The 8,891-nt window shown below is 36.9% G+C and overlaps 1 protein-coding gene across 1 annotated transcript in view; it reads left to right on the top strand.

The window, feature by feature from the left end:
- LOC101745225 (probable RNA-directed DNA polymerase from transposon BS) overlaps positions 1–8,891 on the top strand; it is a 160,241-nt gene that overhangs the window by 17,666 nt on the left and 133,684 nt on the right. The gene's annotated exons all lie outside the window — the stretch shown is intronic.

Genomic DNA, 8,891 nt, shown 5'->3' with positions numbered 1-8,891 from the left:
AAGCTCTAAGGAAGCTTCCCAATTAGTCGACAGAGTGCAACGTGGGCATTATCCGACTTCAGTGACTGAGCCATACTTTAATGAAAAAGGTATCAAAACATCGGCACAAGTGTATCAAGATACCATTCTTGAGAAGATAGTGAAGCCCCTTTACAATACCATGTTCAATAATCAAGAATGGTCCTTCCAGCAAGACTCGGCACCAGGTCATAAAGCTCGGTCTACGCAGTCTTGGTTGGAAACGAGCGTTTCGGACTTCATCAGAGCTGAAGACTGGCCGTCGTCTAGTTCCGATCTTAATCCGCTGGATTATAATTTATGGTCAGTTTTAGAGAGTATGACTTGCTCTAAACGCCATGATAATTTGGAGTTCCTAAAACAATCCGTACGATTGGCAGTGAAAATTTTTCCCATGGAAAGAGTGCCTGCTTCTATTGATAACTGGCCTCAACGTTTAAAGGACTGTATTGCAGCCAATGGAGACCACTTCGAATAAGCTTTTTATACTTTAAATTGTTTATATTTATGTATTAAACTAACACCCTGTAAAAGTAATAAATGTTTTTGCAATAGATTTTTTTTCCTTTGTCTCAGTATTTATGGCAAGACTAGTTATAATATACTAAAAACCAATAATTTGGACTTTTAAAAGTAAAAAATAAGACAGCGATATGGTAAAAGTTTGAAGGACACCTGTAGTCCTTCAAATAAGCTGTCGTTGTAATATTACCAAAAAACATGAAATACAATAATAAGTTACGGGATGGTAAACTCACGCGAAGCCTCAATAGAGTATTACTTTCTTCTTGATCGATCGGGTACACCTGAGTCTCGTTGTGAACTCGACTGATTAACTGCCGCTTTTTATACAGGGCTTGTTTGTACTACGAGTAGTATTAATTAATTAACTTACTGGCGGAAAATAATATGAATACTTTGAAAGTAATAGACCGGAGATTTTTCAGTTTCTTTTATGTTTTTTCTTCTGAGCTAATCACCGCTTGATGATAACTAGTTGCATGCATGTGACTGAGGATTCTTCTCAAGGTTCGGTTGAATTAGGATCTGTAAGTGAATAATAACTTGGCCTCGCTCGGTGGAGCACGAGCTGGGTGTCTTGGGCATGACGTGGGAGGAGCTAGAACAGACTGCCCAAGACCGATGTAAATGGAAAGATTTGATTCGAGCCTTACACCCTAGCAGATGGTAATAGGAAAGAATGATGAATGATGAAGTGAATAATGACCACAAAACACCCTGCAGGTAAGTTTATTTTGGTACTATACATCTTAAAAATGACTATGAACTCTATTATCTCAACTATGAATTGATGCACCGATTCCGGTAAAATGTGGAATGTAAAATTTCGGCCCAATCAATTGCTTACAAATTTTTTTTTTATATCTAATATTTTTACCAAATTTTTACTGATACCATAACTAACGTAAACTCCATCACATGTTCATAAATGGTTTGTGGTGTAGTCAAGACAAGCTGACTGTAGCTCTTAGTTTCTGGCTAAGTGCCATTTCAGAAGTCATTCATCCCAATTTACAGGGAAGTAAGTCAAAATTTTGTGATTAAGTTGTTTGGAAATCCAAAAAAAAAAAAGCTTTCCTTTCGGTTCCTTGAAAATCATCTTCAGCCTTTTCTTGTTGTCTGATCCGAGAACTGACTACGCAGTAGTTACAGTGGAGATGAGTGGTCAACATTTTTCGAAAATATTTTCTTTAAAACATATTCTGTGTATGTTAATACCCTCATGAATATTAGGAATATCATCGTATCTTATATGGTTCGATACAGTTAATTGAACTTATTACTGGCATATTGTACGAATATTGTATTATAATATCGGAGAGGCAGAAGCGAGCTCTAAAAGGCAGACAGGTTGAATTAACGATTAATTTATGAAGACTGCCTCCTGATTCAATTTACGTCACAAAGGATGTTGCTCTTATGAGGTGTGCATTTTTCGCTTTAGTTCCTCTTTGGCTAATATAAAAATATATAGTACTAGCTGTACCCGTCCGCTTCGCTGGGCATTTAAAATTAAGATTATTATTTCTCACCCCCACAAAGATTCTCATCATTAACGCCCCCGCAACTGGTGTAGGGAGTCCAACATTCATATAAATATTAGCCTATCCATTAAGTACATGTATTTTCTACATGGATACCAAGTTTCAAGTCAATCGGATGCATGGTTCAGTAGATATAACGGAACATAGATTTATATATTAGTACACATACATAAAATCATATAATATAGTGATCATATTGAATGAGTGAGTCATAATATCATGACTCAACATGATACTCAAAGCAATGTGATTTAAAAATTGCATTCGATTAATGAAAACCGGGATGGTAGATATTAAAACGGGCTAAGATGTTCAATAAACTACTAGTATATAGAACATTGTGTCCTAGTCGTGACCTAAGAACAAATTTGCCAAGTGCTCTAATAAGTTTTTATACTGAAAAGACCAGATAAATTTGAGATAATTAAAAATTTCTAATATAATCAGTGAAATCCACGGCAGTGATTTGGTTTTGGCCCTGATGTTGCCAACGACCACCAACGACGGTAACCACCATTAGTCGGACTGAATTCTCGTTTGTCTACGAAGGCAAATAAATTTTTTTTTTTTTTTTTTTTTTTATTGCCTTTGTAGGCAGACGGGCATACGGCCCACCTGATGGTGAGTGGTTACCGTCGCCCATGGACTTCAGCAATGCCAGGGGCAGAGCCAAGCCGCTGCCTACCGCTAAAAATATATAATAAAATACATATATTGATATGGAATATTCCAAAACAACATTTAAAGCAATCCTTAATCTCTTTAAAAATTAATATTTTAAACAGTATACAAAATTGAGCTCTCTTTTCACTGAATGACAGACAGGTGAGTGATTCCGTCTAAGAAAAAGCTTTTTTTTTTAAACTAAAGAGTTTTAAAGCTTTTTCTTTACATAATATATTATTATAGAATACTTTTAAGGTCAAATGAGATTCAGTATTTAACTCTTACGCTATTTAAATTAAGAGTTCGATCGCTCTGAGCCTAATGGGTATGATGCCCAGTACCTATTAATTGCGTGATGTGACGACGAGGAGGTGTAATCCTGCAGGTAAGTTTTAATTTTTCTAAATAATACTAAAGATTATTTTAGTTTGTCTATTTTAAGCTATTGCATAGCTTTTATCACGGACTTCGAGCGCGGTGACCGAATCAAGAAATTCCGTAACGAAAATAAAACCTAACACCTCTACACCGCCTACCATGTAGCTCGCGTTCAACACATTCACACGTTGCGCTTGTGTAGTGTTTGTGAATAAACGTTTGGCGTGACGTCGCACTGCATGCGCATCACGATAAGCCTGTCTATCTATATTGGTTTCGGAGTCCCGCCGTTATAGAGAAACAATATTTTGGTTATCTTTATCTTTGCCAAATTCGCAAAAACCGAAGAAAATAGCACACAAATAAAATTTTAAATAAAGTTATAAATTTTTTTTCGGCAATTGACTCGTGCAATATTCAATCATTGAAGCTTTTACGAAGGCGTCTCTTTAACAATTTTGATAATCATCGGTACGGGCCCTCCTAATGGCTCCTTATTCAATTTGGCGCCTCTCAGATATACAGCTAGTGCTGTTAATTTCACGTTCCATTCGGTCTGAGCCCCTCAATAATGAAGGTATGCACAATATGCCTTTGAAGACCGATTGGGTAGCAGAATAATTATAATGTGGTTCGGGAGCAGGAGGCATTGTTTCGTAATTGAAAATTTTGTCATTCAAAATTCATTTTTATGGCAAAACAAGAGAATGTGTTAATGTACATGCAAATGCGATCTGTGAAATGGAACTTATCTGTTTACAATGTAATACTTAAATATTATGTTGTTTACGGACATGTATTCTTCTTTACGTTGTAGGAGTTTATATCTGCGTCAAAACTAATTTTGTTAAAAAAGAAAAAATGCATGACTTAGAGAAATAATAATAATAATAAATATTAATAAATATTTACTAACAATCACACCACGTTATCTGGTCCCCTGATAAGTTCGTAAAGAATTTGTGTTACAGGTACCAGATAACGGAAATAAATGTAAGATTTTTATTATACACATACATATATTTAAGATACATCCATAACCCTGGAAAATACATTAATATTTATCACACAAATACCTTCCCTTGGCGGGATTCGAACCCGCGACTTGTGTAGTGACCAGGTCACTTACCACTACACCAGACGGCTGTTAAAGAAAATTACAAAAAATACCATCAACAAATAAACGGATTGTGTGATTGTAACAATAGCGGCGAAATTATGAGCAACCGGTCTCCAAAAGGTTAAATACAAAAGAATTGAGCCGTCAATCCGAATACACCACGCAAAAAACTCATCAGAGCGAATATTTTAAATACCGCGAAGCTCGAAAGTTTTATCTCAATATCTGCTAGAAAAATAAATATGATTAAATATTTCACTATTATCTTCAACGTTATCCCGACGGTAGAGCGGGAAGGAAACTTTTTTGAGCGAAAAAGTTCCATCATATAGTTAACACGGCTTAATGAAGCCACTGAGTACAACCGGAGACCGCTCAAGTCTCAAAAGAAAAGAACGAAAAGCAGTAAAACACGAAAGGATATTAGGTTGCAAATTTATACGGAACGATCTGAAATTTAAATGTAGACTCATCAAAGTTTCCGCGTTGGGAGTTACATGTAATATGTGATTGCTTTACATCTTAAAAGGGCGCTGCCTTCATACGGGCAAAATAATTTTCTCAACTTGTACAAAATTCTCAACACTTTTAAAGTGTATTAAGATGTTTTGTTGACTGTGTCAGCCCATAAGATATAAGCCCATAATCCGTGTAGCAGTACATAGTTACCTACTAGCCCCAATAGACCCGCAAAATGAAGCAGTATTCGCTTGAGAAGGCTCGGAGTCGTGTCATATAAAAGTTAAAATTAAAAAAGAAAATGAAATAGACACGTTAAACACAAAGCTAGTTGTATGGGTATGATTTTGTTGCCAAATACTAAAGTACATGTCAATCAAATGACAAACAGAAGAAAGAATTTTCAAGATGCTACTGGTGGTAGGACCTCTTGTGAGACCTTAGAACTTATATCTCAAGGTGGGTGGCGCATTTGCGTCGTAGATGTCTATGGGCTCCAGTAACCACTTAACACCAGGTGGGCTGTTAGCTCGTCCACCCACCATAAAATATTAAATTCGTTATCTGAACACGTTACGTCTAATTATTAATTCATGTTCTAGTTAACGTTCATTTTCTAGTTCTATACATAAAAAAGTAAGTTTTTTTTTATTGCTCAGATGGGTGGACGAGCTAACAGCCCACCTGGTGTTAAGTGGTTACTGGAGCCCATAGACATCTACGACGCAAATGCGCCACCCACCTTGAGATATAAGTTTTAAGGTCTCACAAGAGGTCCTACCACCAGTAAAATTATGAGACATTGCTCCATAAGATTGGCAGCTCTCTTAAAGATCTTCGAAGCCAATACCAATCGAATGGCTTCGACGTCATTATAAAATATTAATACTAATATTAAGTATAAAACGAACTCTTGACTTTACCGAAAAGATAATTAATGTATCATATATTTAAATGAAATATTAGTATTTAATATATTAAATTATATTAAAAAATAATTAACAAAAAACCGCTTGGATAGTATACATAACTAGCATTTATTTATTTATTTTTAATCCTTTTTTTTTTATGATTGAAGGATTACTGGTGGCCCGGAGGCCTTTCCAGTTTCACCAGGACAGGTGGGCGAGCAAATGCTCAGCCAGGAGGGGTGGGATTTGCTAACAGCTACCCGAGCGCCTCCGAAGGAGACCTAACAACTCAAGAGTAGCTGCTTCGCGAATGAATCTACTACCGGATCGGAATCGCGACCCGCTGAGAAGATCCGGCGAGAAACTCAGCGAGCTGATTCATGGGTTAGGTTGCACGGCGAACTCTTTGTCGAGTTCGACGAGTACGGTTACCGAGGTCCCTAAGCCTGCTCCTAGAGCTGAAGGCGTCTAGTGCAAAGGTTATTGGATCTGATGGATCCGTAAGGACGTGTCTAGGGCATCGACGGTGACTGGCTCCTGCATGATCAGGATTCGGGGAGTAGTCAGCGGCGGCTACGATAAGGCGATTATCATGACGCATAGCCTTATCGAAGTACCGTTCCGACGCTGACTTCATGTATTTCTGTATAGATTCGTCGTGTAGGTCAACGTTCCTCACGAACCACGGAGCTCCGACGGCTAACCTGCAAAAGCGGGATTGTAGAGATTGAAGGGTGTCTATGTGTGTGCGGGCCGCGTGAGCGAACACCACACTCGCGTAAGTCATGACGGGCCTTATGCAAGTTTTGTAAAGTGTCACCTTGTTCCGAAGGGACATTTTACTCCGCTTACAGATCATGGGGTAGAGTCTACCGAGAATAAACGCGGCACGGTCACGGACTGATTTTATATGCGGGCGGAATGTCATCGATGCATCCAGGGTAACGCCCAGGTACTTGACCTTCCTGACCCAGGGTATGGATTGACTAAAGAGAGTAATCGGGGGTGTGAGATTCCTCCTCCTAATACGGGAGGAAATCCGTGTGGAGCTTCCCCTCTGAAATAGCACCGCAGTACTTTTCGCTGGGTTGATGTCTATGCGCCATTTTCGGAACCACTGTCCTAGGGCTAGGGCTGCGCTCTGAAGCTTCTTCGCGATTAGGGACTTGTTTCTACTGGAATAGTAAACAGTCGTGTCGTCGGCGATTTTTAATCCTATTGTTACTGGTCATCATATTAGAATTAGTAAAATAATTGTACTATGGGTTCTTGATGCATGTGTCGATTTTCAAGCGAAACGGACATCTTGAAATCTTAAAGAAAACGTTGAGAGTGCTAAAACAATAAAAGCGTGTTAAAAATTCTTCTTCTGACTCGGACTCTTCTCTTCTAGTGCCGTGTCTAGTCTGTTGCTAAAAAAATGTTTGTGTATTTATCGTATCTGTATTCTTCAAACATTCACTCGATTGTGATGATACTTGGTCCTCGGCTTTAACACTCCGAATAAAGTTTCTGACTTAGTACCATAGAGAGGTGGCTCACGAGTGGTTTCAAGAAATCGATGTTTTTCATACAGTTATCGATAGTCACAGCGGGGCTTGATCGGGCTCACTAGCTATGAATTAAATTATGATGTAGATGAAAATATTTTAGAAGAACACTTTCCAAAGAATTCCTTAGAGAAATCAATGAAGTTAGTATTCTTGTTACGTGGAATTGAAAGTGAAATCAGACAAGTTACGTTCTTAGCGGCTTTTTCATGTTTGATTTTCATTATATTAGTATATCATTCATGGACATGTGCTAGACACGTGTCGCATTACATTAAATAAATTAGTACCTATCTGTGGCATTTGAATATTGGTATAGTCAAATCGCTCGATCGAATACAATTTGCAAATTCTTCGACTATGAAATATAAATATTAAATGGTCAAGCTTTTTGAGTAGGTACGGAACAATAAAATTAAATTATAGGTGTTAAGTTGGTGGTAGAATTTTAAGAAGATAATTATTTTTAAATCATAATGCAATGTCAAATGAAATAAAATTAAGTCAAAGTTGATACACAAGGTGCTACTGTGACTGATAATAATGTCATAATTACTTCAGTACTTCTTGGCATTGTGAGGTGATTGTAACACGAATATGTTTTTGAACGACAATAGCGTTTGGAAAAAAGCCCAAGAGCGCCGGTCGGCTCAACATTTCCTAATTGTAAACAACAAATTGTGAATTTGAGTCCTATTTATCAAATCAAAATAAACAATCACCTTTAAAACCACTAGTCGTACAAGAAACCAGGGCAGACTCATACCATACACTAGGCACACTTCCCCTACATATTAAGGTACGCGTCACTACAAATAATCTAAATTTATTAGATAGGTTGTAAACTAGAACTATCCTTTTAAAAAACCAAAAGTCAATAAAAATACACCAAAATCAATAATAATATAGAATTGAAATATCCCGTCATAATGCTTAAAATAATGCCTGTTTTTAAATTAAATGGGCTAATGTATTATTGGTCTCTTTAAGACCAAGTCAAATTCTTAATTGTATTACCATTTGGTTACACTGTTCTCTATATAGGGACGCGCGAATTCTTCACAGCAGAAAAATGGTATAATTTTTCTATTGTATGTGCAGTTGAGCACATTTTCACCGTATTACACTGTCAGATCTTCTAGTCTCTGGGCACATGATACTAATCACTATATCTATCGTCTAATTTTATATTGAAGTTAGGTCATTTTCGTTAAACGACAGCTTCGCCTGTTAAAGCAGGAAATCTAACAACTAAACATAATATATTTATAAACAAAAAAAATCATATTCGACAGCCCTAACTTAAGATTCTTTCCATGTTATGATTTTGTAGTTTCCTAAGTCTGAATTTTATTTGTTTCGTATAGAAATTGTAAAAGTAAAACTTTCAAGAAAAGCTTGTAATGCCTTAACAGAAACACTATTTTATTTATACCACGTAACTGCTTTATTTATCACCCTGAATGCCTATGTAATAACTTAGATTAGTTAAAAATATTGAAATTGTCCAATTAGTATCGTTGTTGGGTTTTCCGTGACGTAGATATAATCCAAATTGCTTTTATGATTAAATGCCACTTTTGTTAATTGTATTTAGCTTCGTCCATTGCGAATACCTTACAGTTTTCGGCTTAATAGACTTTAAAGCTTAGGTTTAATAATTGAATCGTTGCCCTCTGAATGTGAGGTATTGGAAGCACTTGGTGGTAGGGCCTCTTGTGAG

This window comes from Bombyx mori, chromosome 17 (genome assembly GCF_030269925.1).
Source record: "Bombyx mori chromosome 17, ASM3026992v2".
In the NCBI taxonomy this organism is placed as follows: Eukaryota; Metazoa; Arthropoda; class Insecta; order Lepidoptera; family Bombycidae; genus Bombyx; species Bombyx mori.
This window is presented reverse-complemented; position numbering and strand designations above follow the sequence as displayed.